Source organism: Macrotis lagotis, chromosome 1 (genome assembly GCF_037893015.1).
Source record: "Macrotis lagotis isolate mMagLag1 chromosome 1, bilby.v1.9.chrom.fasta, whole genome shotgun sequence".
Taxonomy (NCBI): Eukaryota; Metazoa; Chordata; class Mammalia; order Peramelemorphia; family Peramelidae; genus Macrotis; species Macrotis lagotis.
In genome coordinates this window covers 59251236-59272860 of record NC_133658.1, presented here as the reverse complement: position 1 = coordinate 59272860, position 21625 = coordinate 59251236, and the positions used below count along the sequence as shown (strand labels likewise).

The 21625-nt window shown below is 39.5% G+C and overlaps 1 protein-coding gene across 1 annotated transcript in view; it reads right to left on the bottom strand.

Moving 5' to 3' along the window:
* The window catches only part of ZDHHC7 (zDHHC palmitoyltransferase 7), a 48062-nt gene extending 26849 nt beyond the window's left edge, over positions 1–21213 (bottom strand). The window contains exons 1-2 of the mRNA XM_074201897.1: positions 21042–21213; positions 6043–6120 (exon numbers count right to left, since the gene is read on the bottom strand). The gene's annotated coding sequence lies outside the window, so the exon portion shown is untranslated. The remainder of the gene's footprint in view (positions 1–6042; positions 6121–21041) is intronic.
* Between the last annotated feature and the right edge of the window lie 412 nt (positions 21214–21625).

Genomic DNA, 21625 nt, shown 5'->3' with positions numbered 1-21625 from the left:
AGAAAACCATTTAGGGTCAGAAAGAGTTGGATATGACTGAAACTGAACAACATAAACCTTGTAAACATCTGCATAAAGAAAACTAAATCTTTGGAAATTGATGAAACTGTCAAGTCAGAGAGTATAGAGGAAGAAAGGGGTGAAAAGCAGAACCCTGGAAGAACTGGATATTATATGTAACTTGGATGAAGAACCAGCAAATGACCTGAGTCATCAGTCAAATCAACAAGAAACATTTAGTCACCTGGGACAACAAGGTATAACAGTAGAAACAGTAGATAGAGTACTGGACCTGTTGTCAGGAAGACCAGAGTTCAAATCCACTCTCATTTAATAGGTGGGCAAGTCACTTCATTCATAAAATGGGGATAATCATAGCACCCCTCTTACAGGGTTGTTGTTTTGATCAAAGGAGCTATTTTTAGAGCATTTAGCACTTTAATACCAATAGTAAGCACTATATAAATATTAGCTATCAATATGTGACAGGCTCTAAGAAGAGAGAGTCAGGAAAGCCATCGTAAAAACTTAATGATAGGAGTGTCCAGAAAGTTACTGCCCATGTCAGATGCTACAGAAGATGAAGAAGGATGGAGGCTGAGGAAAGGCCAGTAGATTTGAATATTAAGAAAGCATTGGTAGCTTTAGAAAAAGCAGTTTCAGTAGAATGATGGGACTAAAAACCATATTGCAGAGGGTTTAAAAGAGAGTGGGGAAAAAAAGGAAATTGAGGCTCTGAGTGTGAGAGCTTTCTTGAGGAAGCAAGCCATAAAGGGGAAGAAGAAAGAGGATGAAAGCTAGCTGGAATGACAGGAACAAATGGCTATGTGATAGCCAAGGGAAGGAGCTAGGACATAGAAAGAAACTGAAGATAAGTGAAAAAGACATGACAGTGGGGGCAACTTGTTAGGAGACTCAAGATCAAGAATACAAGCAAAAAAAAAATACAATTAAGAAAAAAAAAAGAATACATGCAGATTTGTCAATTCATCATCCAAGACTAGAGTGAAGGAGATGTGAGGAGAAGGGTGAATGATGTGAGATGAGGAGGGAAAAGAAAGTTCTCAGTGAAAGGCCTGACTTTTTTCAGTCAAATATGAGCTATAGAGGTGATAAGGAAGGGTGGGAAGTTTGAGAGAAAAAAAATCACTGGGCCAAGTCAAAGCAAAAATTTTCCTTGCTACAGTAAAGAGCCCAACTGATATAATGTAGCATAACTTTGTAGTGGACCCAATCTGCAGAGTTTGATGATTTCCTCTGTCTGACAGCACATAACTGTAACAAAAGTAGACACTAGGAGTGATCCAGGGTTGGTATTTAGAAAGATTATCATCACTGGGCAAGGGATTAAGAGTAAAGGACTAGGGGTGGCTGGGTGGCACAGTGGATAGAGCACTGGCCCTGGAGTCAGGAGTACCTGAGTTCAAATCCAGCCTCAGACACTTAATAATTACCTAGCTGTGTGGTGTTGGGCAAGCCACTTAACCCCAATGCCTTGCAAAAACAAACAAAAAAAAAGAAGTAGAATACAGAGGTGATGATATGATTCAAGAATATGGGCAACTAAGCCAGAATAGTACAGAAAGTCATGGGAAACTAAGCAGAATGAAGACCTGAGGAGTTAAGGGTATTTGAGGAAGTACCAATATGTATTCTGAAATGTCCTGGTAAGATAGGAAGGAGAGACAAACTGTGAGCCAAGTATTAAGCTCACTGAGGAAGGAAAAAATGTACTGGGGGCTGAGAGTTAACCACCAGGATCTGAATAGTGTGATAAACTTAGATAGCTTCAACCTCAAAGGAAGAGAGGCTGCTACTAGTGATAGTGAGAGTGACTGGAAATGACACTGAGGAACAAGGAATATTAAGACTCCCCTATCCAGCGACATGAGAAAAAGAGTAGCCAGGACTGGAAAGACTTTTTCATTATGAAGCAGGCATTTTAAACCAGGGTAGAGGAAGATGTGAAGATCTGGAGTGAAAAACAACTAATTCAACTTTATTTTTAGAAAAAGAAACTCATACCCAAAGCAAATAGTGACTTGCCCACAAAGGTTTGATGAGGATAAAAGTCAGGATTTGAATTTGAATATGTGTTCCACACCTTTACATTCATTCAAGTGTCATGAATACTGTGAAAGATCCCAAAAATGAAAATTACCAATTAGTAAACTTTAATAGATATGCCTTTAAACACATGAATAAATATCACATGGACTATCTTGATTAACTTCTTACAATGCCTTATACCATATTGGTGCTTAAGTGTTGAAGTAAATTATAGAGTGCATGTGAGAAAATACAGAAGACAAAAGGCAAAACAGAACATTTCTTGATGTAAATATCACAATATGATTGTGTTTTAGGCTGGCATTTTTATAAGAACATCTTTCTGAAATCATAACAAAAGGCAATGAGAAAAATGATTCAATATTTAAAAAACAATTACTCAGACTTTTTAAACAAGCAATTAAAATCAAGGTTATACAAGTTTCTTTGCTACATGGAAAAAAAAGTAACACATCATCATCCAGAGTGCTGAATCATAATACTAGTTCAGTAAAAGCAATAGGGAGGGAAGAAGTAAAGAAACAATTCCTTTGTTCAGACTCTTTCCTAAGCATAACTGAGAACATGCAAATGGTAATTAATGAGAATTTATAAAAGATGTGCTACTAAAATACTATGTCCATTAAAGAAAATATGAAACTTTAAAATTACTATTGATTTATGCTAATTAAAGTTCATTTCTGAGAGAAATTTGAAAGTTTCCTATTGATAGTTAGCAGTTAAGAAGATACCTGATCCATCATTTCTCTGTACCTACAGCAAAAGCCAGATTCTTATTACTGAAGTTTAATGGAATTTTGACTCTCATTTCCAATTCAAAGTCTATTGCCTTATTAAATAAAAACAGCATCCACTTCTCACAATGTCAAAACTAACAAGTTTCCATTACTCAAGAAACAATTTCTTGAGACTAGAAACTTCCAATTGCAAATATCATATTAGAACATATATTTAGTCCCTCCCCTCCTTTCCTCTCTCCTGTTAGGCCCGTAGCTGCTGCAGCAGCAGCACCAGCAGTAGTAGCAGCAGAAAGGAGCCCACAGGCCATAGAATGCACAGGAGCCTATCTGGCCCACTGCCCGCAGCGTCTTCCACTGCGCCGCACCAGTGAACCTCTGCCTCGCTAACCCTAGGACATTTATTTATAATCATGAACAATCCTTTTCTACACCTTGTTGAGCCCCTGGATCCCAAGGAAGCAGAAAAATTGTTCTTCAATTTGAATAAGTTAGGGGATTCAAGATATGGTATGTCCAGGTGGCGCAGTGGACAGAGCACCAGCCCTGGAACCAGGGGCACCCGAGCACAAATCCAGACCCAGACTCCCAACAATCACCCAGCTGTGTGGCCCCATGCAGGCCATCCCAACCCCATTGCCCTACAGAAAAAAAAAAAAAAAAAAAAAAGGAAAAGGTCCAGAATAGAATAAAATAGTAATAATAATAATACTGGTGGTGGTGGCTGGGTAATGGACAGATCACTGGCCATTGAGCCAGGAGCACCCAGGTCCGAATCTGGCCCCAGACATCCAACGATCGCCCAGCTGTGCAGCCCCAGGCAGGCCATCCAGTCCCATTTGCCCTGCAACACCCCCAAAATAATAACAATAAAAAAATGTGCTAAAAAAAAAAGAACATATATTTAGAGCTGGAAGGGTTCCATAGTGGCCATGTAGTCCAATATTTTCATTTAAATGACTTGCCCAAAACCACACAGGTAGAATACCTGGGCTGGTATTCTAACTGCAAATCTAATGCTTTACATAATGCACCACACTTGAATGGCAAAGGTTTTATATATTTATATATAGATATAGATATATGTACACATATATAAAAATACATATTTATTTTATATCTTTACTGTGATACTGCTAATTGTCTTATTCTAATCCAATTCAAAGAATCCCAAAGCTAGAAAAGCCCTTAGAAATCACTCTAATCCAATTCCTACATCTTTTAGATAAGGACCCCAGTCCAAGAAGTTGAGATTTTGTTTTGGTTTGTTTTTGTTTTTGTTTTTTTTTAGGATTTTGCAAGGCAAATGGGGTTAAGTGGCTTGCCCAAGGCCACACAGCTAGGTAATTATTAAGTGTCTGAGGCTGGATTTGAACTCAGGGACTCCTGACTCCAGGGCTGGTGTTCTATCCACTGCACCACCTAGCTGTCCCAAGAAGTAGAGATTTTGATGAGCAAGCTATGGGACACTTTTTCTTGTGAAGTTATTTAGAATATATAAGAAAGGTGAGAGGTCTTCAAGAATAATTGCAGCTTTAAGGAAAAAAAAGAGTTCAGTGACATTTTAAGAGATAGCTCTCCTCTCTCTATGCATTTCAGCCTGAATAATGAGTTTTCAATATAAAGGAACCAGAAAGAGGTAATAAGTGGGGGGTGGGGGAGGTCTGGGGGGGAGTGTCTGTCCATCTGCCTGACTGTCTGTCTGTCTCTAGGGGGTAAGGGAAGGGGAGGAGGCCACAAAGGATGCTGAGTAAATGAATTAGAGATCAAAGTCCCCAACTGCCTAGAATTCTCAGTGGGCTCTACTTACTGAATATAGAATCATTATATTCTTTAAGATGAAATTATATCATAAGGAAAATAATGATACAAAAGCTTGGATGCCTCCTGAAGTTGAAAGATTTAAGAATTATTCAAAAGTCTCGAGACAGCTCAGCAGGTCAGTCAAAGAAGGTGAATTTTTAGCTTCATCCAAAGAGAAATGTCCACAATCAGGGCTTTCCCAAAGTAGAATGGGCTGCTCCATAAAGTCCTACATTATCCCCTCATTGGCTGTCATCAGGCAAGGAATGCCTACTAGTTTGGGATACTGAGATCTGTTAAATGGATTCTAAAGAGTTAAGATACAAAGTTAATTCAATTGAATAAATGATAAAATATATCAAGTCCCTACAAAGTGTCAGACACAGTGCTAAGCACTAAGGATACAAAAGAATTATAAGACAGTCTTTGTCACACTCTCCAGAAAAGAAAGTTGAAATATTGGAGGACTATCAAGGGGGTACCTAGCCAGCACATTATGTTCAAAACTAAGCAGGATCCACTGATGGAAAATGGAAAAGAGGACACTGACAACAACCATTTATGTTCAGGTTTGAAAAATCAAACAAAAATCTCCATATAGAAGAGGATTTTAGTCCCTGGCCAAAGAAAGGTTATAAAATCTAAAAGGTACAGCAAAAAAGAAGGTCCACTAGAGAGTTGTTCTTCATTCCTTAACTTCTCCAAACAAAAAAATTTGCACCTCCTATTTGAAAATGAGAACCATTGAAAAATCAAAACCTTCTGCCTAGTCCAAATGTAATCATTACTTGTCTGCTCCAACCAAGTAGTCCCAGTTGGACTAGGACTAAAGAGGAAAAGAAAGTGAACTAGAATTTGGCAAGAACTACAAAAACACATTATATCAAGACACATAAATGACAGCAAATTGTACCAAAACCTGCCACAGATATTTACTTTGACAGCAGGCAGCTTTTAGATATCATTTCTCAAAGAGATGAGACAAACCATGGCAAGCTGGTTCAGTTAAATAAAGATTTCCCTCTAAAAAGATTTTACCATTATTTTGGCAGTACAAAATAGTCTAGTTTTCTCATCTAAACCAGACAATAAATACAATAGCCATTCTGGGCCCCAATATTAGTCAGCACAGATGTTTTTTTCTAACTTGTACTGGTTTTCCCCTCCTTGGGCAGCCTAATGACCCTCTGATTCCTAGAGCTTACTTGCTACACTGGGCTCAGTCTTTATGCTGACACAATTAGCTTTAGCTCTTTTGAAGCTCAGAGATACATGCCAGCCTCAGCCACCCCCAGTCTCAGGGACTACAGGCATGTACCACCACACCTGGCAAGTCCTAACTTTAAAGTAACAAATGGATTTATTAAAATTAATCTCTACTTTTCCAAAATAAAGTGACAGATTATATCCATAAACTGCCTTAAAAACTTACCTCACAGACTTTTTTTTAATATTACTTGGACATTGTGCCTTTTCTTCAGGCTAAGGTGCATACTGCCATATAAATGATCTGAAAAATGAAAAAAATGCAATTAGTAAAATGGTGATCAAGGATAAAAGTAAACACAAAAATCTATTGATTGAAAAAATATAAATTATTTTTTAGAATCATATATGTAGAGCTTAAAGGATCTTAAAAGTAATTTAATTCAAATTTCTCATTTTACAGATGAGAAAACTCATTAAGGTATACAAGTGCCCAAGAACACACAGGAAGTAACAGATCCAGGATTTGAAAATCAATTCATTTATTGGAAATCTAAGACACTTTCTATGATAGCATACTTACTGTCTTCACAGTATTTTTTTTTCCTAGTGGGGAAGATAATTAGCCTATTCAGCATTTTAAGCACATATCACAAGACCATACAGTTAAGAGTTATCTAGCAGAATAAGAATGAGCCTTCTTTTACTCTAAGAAAGGATCACTAGAAGCAGTGGGCAGAAGTTGTAATAAGTCTCAGGCCTGATAGAATAGAAAAAAGATCTGAGTTATCCCAGAATGAAATGGGGCACAGAAGGCAGATTCTGCTCCCCTAGAGGTCTTTAAGAAGAGACTAGAGAATCAACTGCTTTTTATGCTGAAGAAGGGTTTCTTATTTGGGTAGGAATGAGATTAAAGGTTCTTTGCATTTCCTTCCACCTTTGACTAGAAGCAGGCCAGTGTCAGGGTTGGTTGAACTACAGAGTTCAAATATTGCCTCAGATAGTCAACTGGCTGTGAGACCCTGAGCAAATCACAAGCTCTCTGTGCCTTAGTTTCTTCATCTCCAAAATGGGGTTAATGCACCTGAATCTGAGGACTGTTGTGAGGACCAAATGAATTAGAATATGTAAAATGCTCTGTAAGCCTAAAAGTATCAGATGTTAGATAGTATTAATGTTATCTGGTCAGTCAATAAACACTTCCGTGCCAGGCCCTGGCCCTAAAAATTGGGGAAACACAGTAAAGCAAAAGCCAAGATTGGATAAACTGGAGATAATCACAGAAAAAAAGGTACTACATTAAAGAAGAGCTGAGAAGACTTTAGTTGGTAGGATTTTAGGGAAATAAGAAGTCAGGGAAGTGAGAAGAGAACATTCCAGTATAAGGGGGACAGGTAGTGAAATTGCCCTAAATCACGAGATGGATATTTGTGATTCTGTGAAATATTTAATCCTCCAATCAATATTCAGAAAAAATTTAAATGAAGGTACAACTGTTAGTTGTTAGTCTTTGCATAATTACGGTCACATTTTAATAGGAGGTAATAGGAAAATAAATTTTTCTTAAATGTATCCACTATATCTAGCTCTTATACAGAATGAAAATCTATTTGATAAATTTTCTCAGAAAGAAAACAAATCACACCATCAATAAGGATTTACTAAACCAAATCTTCAAGCACTGCATTACTAATATTCACCAACCTCATAATTCACTGGATCATGAAAAAAGGAGTTTAAGAATGCTATTTAGTATAAAAATCCAGATGGGATATAACAAAGACATAAATTCAACAGTCCTTGCTTTCGATAATATGAATGTTATATTCATATATATATATATATATATATATACACACATGAATAATATCTTAAACATGCATGTACATGTTTAACCAAACAAAACATGAGCTTCTTGAAGGCAGGAACTCCTGGGTTTGTCTTCATTTTCCCCAAGAAGCAGTACAACAAATGGCACAGAACAGGTCCTTAATAATTAATTCATGGTTGATTGATTTATCTTCTCTATGCCTCAAATCCCTACTTTGTAAAATTAGGGCATTGAACTAGGTGATGTTTAAGGTCCTAGTCAGTTCTAATCTTGAATCATAACATGGCTTAGATTAATGATGTTCAAAGACATAAGCAAATAGAAAAATTTATTTACAGAAACATATGGAATATTTCTTAGGATCATAAATTTAGAGCTTTAAGATATCAATACCACCAAGCTTCATGGTGGGGACTCAGAGACTTCTTCTTCCCCAGTTTAACCCTCACTGCCCAGTTCCCATAAGGCACTGGTATACCATTTTCACCTGAATACTGACCTCTATCAGGAGTATCCCAGAACCACATCCCCAATGACCATTATTCCCCAAGATGCTTAGGATCTTGTCAATTGTGCTACTAAAATTTAAGTATGACCAGGTCTTTCCATCTATCATGAAAATGAACCATCCAGGCGGTGGCTAGGTGGCGCAGTGGATAGAGAACAGGCCTTGGAGTCAGGAGTACCTGAGTTCAAATCTGACTGCAGACACTTAATAACTACCTAGCTGTGTGGCCTTGGGCAAGCCACTTAACCCTATTTGCCTTACAAAAACCTAAAAAAAAAAAAAAAAAAAAAGAACAATCCCTCCTTTATGTATTCTTACCCAACCAGAACATGAGTTGTTTGAGAGAACAAATTGACTAAATTTATCTATTTCTAGTACTTAGCATGTTGTAAGCACACAATAATTTTTTATTCCATCCAGGTAAATGACGTTCTCAGTTCACTATCACTTTGGCAGCTCAAAAGATTTGGAGGTGACTCAGTCTTGGTCATCTTCCCTGCAGCCTCCCCCTTCCCACAATAAATCATTCACCAGGAGAAAAGAAAAATACTTTTTCATGAAAGTTTCCTTGTTTCAGTGAGCTGCAGAATGCATTTACAGGGGTCAATACAAAAGAGATATCATAAGAATAAATAATCTAAGCACTATTTCTTTATATTCAGAATTTTATATAAAAAAGTAGCACATTTCCTTGAAAAATGTTTTAACGTATCAATTTTGTTTTATGGTTATTTAGGAAACTTCTAAAAACTTTGATTCATTTTAAAGTAATTTATTTTGGGGCGGCTAGGTGGCATAGTGGATAAAGCACCGGCCTTGGAGTCAGGAGTACCTGAGTTCAAATATAACTGCAGACACTTAATAATTACCTAGCTGTGTGGCCTTGGGCAAGCCACTTAACCCCATTTGCCTTGCAAAAACCTAACAAAAAAAAATAAAGTAATTTATTCTAGATTTCAGTATTTGGTTTTTGTTTTTGTTTTTCAGTCAGAAACAGCTGAGTTCAAGTACTGACTGGCACATGCACGCAACCCTGTACCTTAACTTCTCCATGTGCTAGGCAATTCTTTAAAACCGTGTTGTAGCTAGGTGGCGCAGTGGACAGAGAGAGCATCAGCCCTGGAGTCAGGAGTACCTGAGTTCAAATCCGACCTCGGACATTTATTACCTAGCTATATAATTGGGCAAGTCACTTAACCCCATTGCCTTGCAAAAAAAAAAATGTGTCTGTGTGTGTGTGTGTGTGTGTGTGTGTGTGTGTGTGTGTGTAGTAGAAAACTGCTAAGCTACATTGCTAGAGGCAGTTTCCTCAAGCAGGAGGTTCCCTATATCAATAAAATCTGGTATTTATTCCTATACTTCAAATTAATATTCCTTGGACCTCACTTTGGTATTTTAAAAAATTCTTCTTTGAAAAGTCATGGGAAATTCAATGACAACAAATATTAAGATCAATTTACTTTCACCATATGACTTTCACAACTGTTAATATCTACTTCCTGAATTTTTATCAATAGTAGAGATTTAGTTGTGCCAAAAAGTCAACTCTTAAAAAGACTCACTTGATAAGAATGAGACGTTGGTTTCTATGGACCCTAGAAGGAAAACAGTGTGTGACAACAAAAAGCACTCTGAATTTGGAGCCACAATACTTGGTCTGGTGTTCAAGCTCCTGCTACCTGTGTGCCCTGAAACTAGGCATTGTGAACCTTGGCCTTCTCACATGTCAAATAAGATAGAAAAAAAAAATGACCTCTATTGTACCAAAACACTAGAAAAGGTTTTTTTCTTTGTCAAAACAATAACCTCCCAGATCCAGATAAGGTTAACCAACAGTCTCAAAGAACAGATTAGGTCTCCTCTTATTTGTCCTTAACCCTCTAGAGCAGAAGTCCCATTTCTCATCCAGACACCTCTCTCCCATCTTTTGAAGTAGTGAAAGTTCATGGGTATGGAACACTACATTAAGGCTAGATTATTTTGATATGGTAGTTAAGTTTTTAAAAAACCTTTTCCCTTTCTCCTTTTATCCATTATTATAAGGAATGGCTCTCTAAAAGGGAAGATAAAGAGGTACAGTGGGAAATGTAGGTGATATAAAAATGGTAATATTAATTTTTAAAATATCTTTTCTGAAACTAAACTCCCCATTATCTTCAACTCTTCCTCAAATTTAAGTTACTGAATATTTCACCTAGAAACATCTTTGACTACCAATTAACTAGCCCAATCTCTTTCATTTTTCAAGAGAAGAAACTGAAGTAAAGATTAGTCCTGAGTGGGCATTGCCTCAGACAAACTGAGACCTGAGAAAGACCTTAATTCAGAAAGACCAAGATCATCTACTGCACCCAGTCAGTGTCAATGATCTTGATTTCTGTCTTGCTACTGAACTTTGATGACTCTAGAAGAAAGATTGAGGGTGCTTATTTTTCACGTAAATCCAATTCACTTGCAGTTAAGAAAGATGAACAACTCTGCCACTCATTTTACCAAAAAAATAACAGCAAAAATATCAAGGCCCATGGCATTCAGATTACTAACCATTTCTAATCTCCATCTAGACATACTGAAGTATGTCCTCATTCTGTTACACCAATAACTGAATTTTAATACTCCAGATGTGGTCTGGTTATCAAAATACTCAGGTTCTTTATATACACGTGTGTTTAAACTACTATCTCCCACAAAGGATTTGTAAAAGAACTTTTTAAAGTATTTTATACTTCTTTATATACCCTAGCCTAGAAAACAGAATAGACATTTAATACATATATTTTTAATGCACTGAATAAGCTACTTTTCATACTCATTCACAAATATTAGACTGCTTATTTTTCACTCTTTAAAAAGTTTAGTAGAGTAAATGGCATTCCCTTTTCTTGTGATATAATCATTGCAGGTACCAGCTCTGCCACCCACCACCACCCCCCCATCAGGCAGATGTTAACAACTTTATGAATTGCTGATGACAAACAAATTCGTTATCTCTTGGACAAAGTTCTGGTGATAATTGTGCCTCTCCAAACTAAACTAGCAAGACTCTCAGAAGAAAGTCACTAACTTGGAACTCTACCTGAAGCATTCCCAGCTTGGAAGAACTTGTCAGAGCTTAGGATAGGCTAAGAGAGTTTTAAAAAAACCCAGTCACCAACATGATAAAATAAGGTGTTGTTTTAACTCTGCTTCTCAAGTAGCTCAGTTACTGGGGGAGACAACATAAAAATGTTTCATGTACAAACTACTAGATAGATAAAGGACAAATTGAAGATAATAGAGGAAAGGCCCTAGCTAGCATTAAAGAGGTTAGGAATGGCTTCTTATAAAAGGAGGGATTGGGGTGGCTAGGTGGCGCAGTGGAAAAAGCACCGGCCCTGGAGTCAGGAGTACCTGGGTTCAAATCTGGTCTCAGACACTTAATAATTACCTAGCTGTGTGGCCTTGGGCAAGCCACTTAATCCCATTTGCCTTACAAAAACCTAAAAAATAAAAAAATAAAAAGGAGGGATTTTAGCTGGACTTGAAAGAAGAGATGAGGAAGGAGAGAATTCCAGATATGGGAGATGTCCAGGGAAAATGTAGCAAATGAAGATAGAATATCTTGTGAGAGAAGAGAAAAAGAGATCAGTGGCACTACATTACTAAGAACAGTAAGGGAAGAAAAGCTGAAGAAATTTGGAAAGATCAGATGAAGCATTTTGACCAATTAATAAAGGGTTTTATAATTGGATCCTGCAGATGAAAGAGGCCCCTATGTTTACTGAGTAGTAAGACTGTGCTTTAATGAAGAATGACAGATGAGGGAAGGATAGACTGATGGGGAAAGACTTGAGATAGACCAGGCCTGAGGTGAGAGGGCCCCTAAGAGGGTGGTGGCAGCGTTGGGAGAGAAGAGGGACTCCAAGAAAAACTGGTGCATAAGAAAGACTGAAAAGTTGAGGACATCTAGGTAAAAAACTTAGGTGACTAAGATGATGGTACCTGGACAAATGAGAGGGAAATCTGAAGGGAGAATTTAGGGGAAAAGATGAGTTCAGTTTTGGAAATATTAAGTTTAAGATTCTATAGGACAGGGGCAGCTAGGTGGTACAGTGGATAGAGCACCAGCTGTGGAATCAGGAGTACCTGAGTTCAAATCTGACCTCAGACACTTAATAATTACCTAGCTGTGTGGTCTTGGGCAAGTCACTTAACCCCATTTGCCTTGCAAAACCCTTAAAAAAAAAGATTCTATAGGACATCCAATTTGAAATGTCCAATAGGCATTGGAGATGCCTGACTGTGACATTGGATAAATTCTTCACTCCTCTTAGTGATTCAGACAATTCTTGGAGTTTAAAAAAAAAAAGACAAAATAGTCTGCACATTTGGAATGGAAGAGGCAGTTTCCCCAAGACAATGATTCACAGGCATTCCCTGTCCTATTAAATATTCTACTAAACCAAAATGTCCCATTACAAGAATAAAAATATATATAAAATTAACTTCATATGTTTTTTAATAATCTGACATTTTTTCCAAAGGTTAGGGAATTTTCTTGGAATTAAATTTTTTCTTTCAAATGGAGTTTCTGTTACAAGAGTTTTCCACAGTGCAAACTAAGTAAGGAATATCTGAGGGTGGAGTACAATTTACTCAAGTATTCCCTCAAAATTATGTAAATGAATCCTAAAACAAAACAAAAAATGTGAAATCTTTTACGATATTCTAGCAATTCTAATGAGATATAAATAATACAAGATGGTAATTTTGATGCCTAGTTTGGTTTGTTAAAACAGGACTTGTAGCAGAACAGTGAGACTGCAAGTCAAGGACTCCATCCAGAACTGGATATCCACTTTTAGCTATGACTTCAGGCTAGGTTACTTAAACTCTCTCACATCCTTTCTTTCTTTAGCAGTGAAAAAGATGATATAACTGAAGAATAATACTAAAACAAATTAGTTAATAGGTGAAAGTGCTTCAGGTTCTTTTGGGGTAATGGTGCCATAAAAATCCAAGGTATAATTAATAGATTATTATTATTATTATTATATACCAGAGTGGCTGCCCTGGATCTAGGTATTTTAGCACCACCAGGTGGGTATACTGAACTCATTAGACATGCATTTTTAAAGCTCAGAATCTATTTAAAAGACTAGGGATGTGACCTGAACAAAAGCTTGGGTTAAAGTATGGTCCTCACCATTCACACAGACTACCGGTTTTTATTAAAAACACACACACACACACACACAGGCCTTGGGTATGTTCCCCACCCCAGGAAGAGAGCTAACTCTGGATGGATTGAACTACCAAGTACTGACTAAGCACCTTCAATCTGCATCACTGTGCTAGGCACACAGGGGCTTCAGGGAGTTTACTTTCTCTTAGGGGAGACCACCCATCCACATACAACAACAAATACAAGGCTAGTGGAGAGGTGGGGGGGGGGGGAAGATCAGGAGACTCTTCTCAGAAATCAGCATTTCAGCCAAGCTAAGGAAGGAAACCAGGACTAACAAGGATATAACTTTCAGATAATCAGCTCCAGTGCATTTGCAGCAATTATGTTGTTTAAACATTCTTTCCATCAATTTGCGATCATGAAATATTTAGTTTGTTCTTTAAAAGCATAGCAATTATCTACTATACAAAAAACCCACTCTTTTCCTGTCCAATGACAGAATCTAAAGAGTGTTTAAGAGGAAAGCATAATATTAATTTATCACACCAATTCAATTTTGTGCCAACATATTAACCCACAGTCTAAATTATCAATATCAACTTCAAGAAAGAGCTTTTAAATCAAAATACTTCATTATCCCGGGATCCCGTTAGGACTAGTTGTAAATCAAAGAGAAGGCAAATTTAGGGAGGCTGAGGATATACTTATATTTTAGTGAGAGGAAAGCTTCAGGTCCATTATCAGGGCAAAATTTTTATTTTAATTCTTAAAACTCAAGGCACAACCAAATCATACAAGAAAAACAAGTACAACAGTCAACACAATAATTGAATCCAAAAGAATCTTAAATTTACAAGTGAAAAAAGCTATCAGTACTTGCCCATCCTGGAGTCATAATCTCTCTCCAAGTACCAGTTCCCAAGATAATAAAGCTAGATTTTTTTCCCCAGACAGATCCTCCTGATAAGGTTTTTTTTATTTTGCTGGAAGTAAATTTACAGAGAAACACACCCACCCATATTCAAATAAGTAGCACAAGGATTTTAAATCCAAATGTACTAAACTTTCAATTATATACATGTTAATGGAGGGATCCAGACAGCAAATGCCAGAGAACAAACCTCCATCTATCTGACTTCAGAAGATACTTTTATTTAGATCCTTCCAGGAGAGTCTCTAGTGCTGTGAAACTGAAAAAACTTCAACAAAAATAATACTATAAAAGTCTGTTGGAAGAGTCTGGTTCATGTCTCCCTTTATTATACCTTCAAACTGACATAAAGAAAACTAAAAAAGCTTCATTTGTTCAGTAAATTCTGAAGGATATTCAAAAAACTATAAAATGCCTATTTCATGGATCAAGGTTGACTCTGCATGAATGATATATAGTACAAAAAAATGATAAGTATCAAGTTAACTGAATTTCAGTAAACAAGCAGGCTGATTAAGGAAGAACAATGCAGTTACAACTGAATATATGAATATAGCACTGGTATTTCTAAGGCAAGGGTGGGGACCCCTTTTTCTGCCAAGGCCATTTGGATATAAGATCATTCAAGAGTTATATCTGGTCAAACATTAAATTAATTCACCCCTATAAAGTTCCTAGATTTACTGATTTACTTAGCAATGCCAGACCAATACCACCAGGGACCTCAGGTTCCCCATCCCTTGCTCCAAAGTAATATATAAGGTCTCCAGTGCACTGGCTAGCTCTTAGACACTCTCAATAACCCCAGTTAATAGTGGGTTACACAAGTCTCCTCTTCAAATTACCTTGAACCTACTTGCATGTGTTTGAAATCCAATTTAAAGTTAAGCTCATTGAAGGAAGAGACTTTTTTGTTTGGTCTTTTTTGTTTCTATATACCCTGAACCTGCTGGCACAAAATCTTTCACACTGCAGGGGCTCAATAGATGTTTAATGATTTGACTGAGGCATGAATAGATTTTTATCTGGAGAAGTGGAAAAGAATGTCCACAATATCACAGCTCTTCAAATTTAAGTACTGAATATCTATGTAAGGGTCTATGCCTAGCAGTCTGAAGAATACTAAATTATATGTTGTAATATTCAATACTCAGCAATCTATCAAAGAGGCATGTAACTAGTACAAAGTTAAGTGGTTATATGAGGGGCAAAAATGGAGGGGCCACTTTTTTCCAAGGTAGGTTGGTACCAAGGAAATCTGTCAGGGAGAAGGTGATAATTGAGCTGAATCCTTTCAGCAGAGAAAATAGCATGAGCAAAAATATAGAGAAAACAAGTTTAAAGATAAAGAGCATTCCAAGTTACTAGAATGTACGGTTCACTTTGGAGAAGTGAGAAATAAGGGTAGGAAAAAAAAGCATGGTGGTCTGGTAAGAACACTAATTAGTTAATCCTAAAACCTAGATGATGCTAGTTCTGCCTATTTCACTAACTTTGAGCAAGTCGCTGACTTTTCATTTCCTCATATGTAAAAATAAAGACTATAGTTCGCCTTTAAATAGCACTTTCACTAATCTTGTGAATCTCACAGGGTTACTGGATCATGGTATTTTATATATGAGGAAACAGAGGCCACAAAAGGTTAAAGGATTTGCCCAAAGTCAAGAGGTGGTAAAAGAGGTAAAACTGAAATCTGAACCCACATTCACTTCCCCTATCAAATTAGGTAGAGTGCTTAGGGGTATCAAATAAGACTTTACAGATATCCACACATAATTGTTACTTTGAAAAATAACTGCAAGTTGAACTGCAAACTTTAAAAAAAAGGAAAAAGGAAAGAGAATGCATTCTACCTTTATGACAGTCTGGAATATAGAAAAATTAAATACATTTTTAAAAGGCTCTCCATGGCATCTTTTTTAAGGGAAGACTGGTCCCTAGGTATAAAATGTTCTAAATTACCATACTTCCAATTTTATCCTGTTTTGTAATTTGTTTTAAAGATCACTAATTGATTATTAGAGACTATCCAATCAAGTAAATTTTAGAAACTGAAAAACAAAGCTCACTGGTTTCAAGGAAATCATTAATAATAACAACAATAATAATAATAATAGCAGTAAAGTAGCCTGATGTGGTCCAGAAGTTAAATAAGGTCCCCAGAAACATGCAGTCTGTAACAGTGCAGCCTGAACTAGATTAAGATGAAATTGGGAAATATTTAACAAAATAATAAACAAAAATACAACAAAACAGATAATATTGCATTTTAAAAGAATTACTATGGCGTGCACAGGGATCTTCCATGTACTGGTCAGTGGCTCCTTCTTCTATTTGAGTTTGAAACCCCTGTTGCAGGGGATGAAGGGCCAGTCTGAAAAGACCTGGATTCCAGTCAGTCCCACCTGTGATCTGTAGTAACTAGATGACCCTGGTTGTACTGCTTAATCTCTGTTCTCTTTTCTCTAAGACTCTAAATTGCCAACCTGAATTGGTAGAGGATATTTTCTCAATCCAGGATATCCTTATACCAGTATATTCCAAGGTCGGTCCTTGTCCCCAAGTAATAACAACTAACATTTTTACATCATTTTAAAAGTTACAAAGCACTTTTTATAGGCTAGTTCAGTTGATTCTCACAAAACCCTGTAGGATTGTTGTTACAATTATTATTCCCATTTTATAGGTGAGACTTTACAAACGAACTCTTAATCTCACTGTTAGAAGAAACATCAATGGTCATCAGATCTAAATAAGATGACCTACAATAGATTACATTTCTTCCAGTCTTTGAGAAGGAACCAGCCATCTCCCAAGAGTCTCACTCCACTTTGGGACATCTCTAATAAGTTTTTCCTTCCAGCAATCTTCACTGCAGTGTCTGCCAAAACAAGGTCTGCCTGGTCCTCTAGATTTGATGGATCACCATAAGATGTTTTTGAATATTTGATAGCTAATATGTCCCCACTAAATTTTCTCTTCTCCCAACTCAACACTTAGCTCCTTTAACTGATCCTCAACTGACAAGACAAGACCTCAGGACCCTTTGCTATCCTCTTCATCCTTCTTTCAAGGCTCTTCAGTTTATCAATGTTCTACCCAAAATTTTGCAACTAAATGCAATACAGAGGTGATCTAACCAGGGGAAAAATACAGTGAGACTTGTTCCTCCCTAGACCTGGACACTATCTCCTAAATTGACTGAGGCTGATGTAAATTAAAATTCCAAGACCTTTCAAATAAACAGCCTTTCCTTCTCCATCTTACATTTAGCAAAGTTTTCTTTAATCCTTAGCAAAAGACTTTATAGTTATACCTATTAAATTTTAGCTTACTAGATTCATTCCCAACATTCCAGTCTTTGGAGAAAACTTTGAATCCAGGCATTTCTATCCAATGTTACTATCCTTCTAGTACTCTCTATACTATATTTGCCTCAAATTATTAATGACTATTTTGGGGCTACAAATCCAGTTCAAAGTGATTTCACAAGGCAGCCAGGTGGCACAGTGGATAGAGTACCAGTCCTGGAGTCAGGAGGACCTGAATTCAAATTCAGCCTCAGACACTTATTACCTAGCTATGCAACCTTGAGCAATTCACTAAACCCCACCGCCTCGCAAAAACAAAAACAAAAAGCAAAGTGATTTCACATTTACCTTACTATCACTAAATTGTCATACAAGGATTACTTCATCTTGATCAAATACTGTAATGTACTGGAAAGAACAAGTTCTATGACTACCACAAAGCAAATTACTTTAATGACCTCTGCAACATGAGGGGGACTGGAATTGATTATCTATTAGAACTTCCTAGTTCAAAAATTTAATGATTCTACTAATATGCATCTAAGATTCTGGACAGGCATGCATCTAAGATTCTGGACAAGCACTTTAGATGAATGTTTACAATAATTATAAGCAAAGAATTATAACAAAAGAACTTTAGATAAAGCTTGTTGCAAATAAAAAATATAAATGAATACCATTTTGGTAGTCTAACCAAAAATGGAAAATTACAAGTATCAGCAATTTTTTACACTCCATTCAACAACAACAACAAAAAAACATCATTTCATTCCAAGTCTTTCCAATGGCTCTAGAGAAGGCAACAAGAACCCCATACCCATTTTGTAGACCACCTACTAGAGAAAGAGTGCCCGTTCAGGAACTTGGGAGCAGCAATAGCACGGTTAAGGTGATAAGAGTCCTGACTACAGGGAAAAAAAATGCAAAAATTCCAGGTGAACCTGATTTCCCAGTTACAGAATGTTAAGAGCTGGAAAATACCTTAAAAATCGTCTAATCCAAACCCTCAAGGAAAACTCAGGCTTGACAGGAAGACTGATCCAAGGTCAAAAAAAGGGTACTGGGAAATTGCACTGGTTGTTGGAAAGGACAAGGTTTTGATAAGACAAGATTGCTGCCCTCTTTGCATATGTTATCTCAACTGATTTTCATAACACTGTATCTTGGTATCAAGTCCCAACCCTGATTTTTTTTCAACCACTTAGACCTCAGGCAAGTCTCTTAACCTTCCTCAGCATCAGTTTACCCCACTGTAAAAGAAAGTGGTTGGATCACATGGTCCTGAAATCTCTTTTAGCCTTTGATCTATGGGGTTATGACCCTATTACTATGCACAAATTGCGCTCTTCCCAGCACTAGCACTCAATAGCACTCAAATAGAAGGAAAGACACTAACAACACAGATATAAAGCCTGTCTAAGATGGCTAAATACATTAGAGAAATTACAAAAAGGGATGTGAGGTTTTGAGGGGCAAGTCAATCATCAGGAGGTGTACCAGAAACCAAGGGAAGGCTGCCTGGAGAGTGCATAAAATGAGTTATGCTCCAGAAATCTATTGTTCCTTATGTATCATAATTTTTAAACTACCTAACCATAAATTAAATGGAAAAAATGACAATATTTTCTATGAAAAGAATTTTACTTATTAAACTTAGCAAAAAGAGTTGGGTTTTAAAAGTTAATCCTAGTTCTATTACTTGCTCCCTGCAGATATTAGGTCCCTCCAAATTTCCAACTTCCTTATCCACCAAGTGAGAAAGGTTTGAATAAAAAGGTTCTTAAATCTAAGAGTTTGTGAACTTTAAAAAAAAAACTGTATTTAGATATAATTGGTATTTTATTTTTTGCTTTTAAAAATCTTATTCTGGGGGTGGTTGGGTGGTGCAATGGATAGAGCACTGGCCCTGGAGTCAGGAATACCTGAGGTTCAAATCTGATCTCAGACACTTAATAATTACCTAGCTATGTGGCCTTGGGCAAGCCATTCGCTTTGCAAAAAAAAAAAAAACCTAAAAAATTTTTTTAAAAAAAAATCTTATTCTGAGAATGGGTCCAAAAGATTCCCCAGAATGCGCAAGTAGTTCAAAATACACAGAAAAGGTTAAGAACCCCTGAATAGCCAGTCCCTCCTAAATTCCATGGCACTATAACCAATTCACACCGGACACAACAAGCAAAAAATGGTAGCTTTGTGAGGAAGGGGAAGAAAGTGGAAGATGAAAGAGAGAATGGGATTAGGCAACCGGTGTGGCAAAGGAGTGGGGTTTTTAAATCTCAAAAATACAAAGACTGGAAGGAAAGCGTGCAATTACCAAAGGGAAAGTGGCAGAGATTAAAGGAAATCAAGAAGGGCTCAAGAATGGAGACAGCTAAGGGGGAGGAGCAGGGGACAAGGGCCCCAGGGCGCCAGAGTGTAGAGCTCAAATCGTTCAGAAAGGCAGAGAAAGTAAACTGAGAAGGGGGGAGGGGAGGGGGAGGAGAGAAAGAGAGAAGGAGGGAGGGAGAGGACTTCCTCTGGGGACCTCTTCCAAGAGTTAGGCTTTTAAAAGCATTAAAAGACAAAGGAAATTAAGGGAAGAGAAAGGGAGGTGAGAGAGGAAGGGAGCAGGGAGAGGAGGGAGCAGAGAGGAAAGAGAGAGAAGAAAAGGGGAGAGGGAGCAGAGAGAGATAGAAAAGGAGGAGGATGAGGGAGCAGAAAAAAGAGAGAGAAAAGATGGAGGTGAGGGAGGGAGCAGGGAGAGAGGAGGGGAGAGAGGGGAGAGAAGGGAGAGAGGAAGAGGGAGGAGGAAGATGAGGGAGCAGAGAGGAAAGAGGAAGAGAAGGAACTGAGGGAGAGAGCAGGGAGAGAAAGGAAGGGAGAGAAGGGAAAGAGGAAGAGGAGGGAGGAGGAAGATGAGGAAGCCGAAGAGGGAGGAAGGGAGGTCGGGAGGCGGCAAGTAGACGGGAGAATCGGGTGGAATCGGCGCAGCAGAACCAGGACCAGGGCCAGGACCCGGGGAAGGACCAAGGCCAGGACCCGGGACAGGCCCAGGGCCAGGACCCCGGGCAGGACCAGGGCCAGGACCCCGGGCAGGACCAGGGGCAGGACCAGGGCCAGGACCCGGGGCAGGACCAGGGCCAGGACCCCGGGCAGGACCCGGGGCAGGACCAGGGCCAGGACCAGGGGCAGGACCAGGGCCAGGACCAGGGGCAGGACCAGGGCCAGGACCAGGGGCAGGACCAGGGCCAGGACCAGGGGCAGGACCAGGGCCAGGACCAGGGCCAGGACCAGGGGCAGGACCAGGGCCAGGACCCGGGGCAGGACCAGGGCCAGGACCAGGCGCAGGACCAGGGCCAGGACCTGGGCCAGGACCAGGGCCAGGACCCCGGGCAGGACCAGGGGCAGGACCAGGGGCAGGACCAGGGGCAGGACCCGGGGCAGGACCAGGGCCAGGACCAGGGCCAGGACTCGGGCCGGGGGGCGGCGCTGACTCACCCGGGCCCCCGGGCCGGGCTGCGCGGGAGCCGCGGGGGTCGGGCCGGCGCGGCGGCTCCTCCGGGCCTGCGGGCGGGGACGGCGGCGGCAGCCGAGGCGGGCGGGCGCACATCATGCGGCCGGGCTCATGACCCGGCCGCCGGCGCCGGGAGGACGGGGCGGGGCCGCGGCCGCACGCGGGCTCCCTGGCGCCCGGACTCGCGCGGCTTCTCGCGCGCGCAGGGGAACGAGGCCGCGGCCGGCGCCTCCCAGGCGACCCCGGCGCCCAGGGCTTGGAGAGCCGAGCGCAGCCCCCGGAAGTGATCTCGCGGCGGACGGCGCATGTGCGGAGCTCCGGGGAGGCCGTTATTCCATTTCCGGAACGGCCAGGGAGGGGCGGGAGGAGGGGGAACCCGAGGCTCGGAGCGAGAGGGGCAAGAACCCCTAGGAAAGGTGGGGCTTCGGAGCGGCGGGCCAATCACGGGCCTCCCCTGGGAAGGCCACGCCTCTCTACGGGTCGCCGCTGCAGACAAACTGCCGTTTGGCGCGTGTCCAGCCTGAGCGCCCTCGGGCTGAGGCGGGGCGCCGGGGGGCGGGGCTGCTCC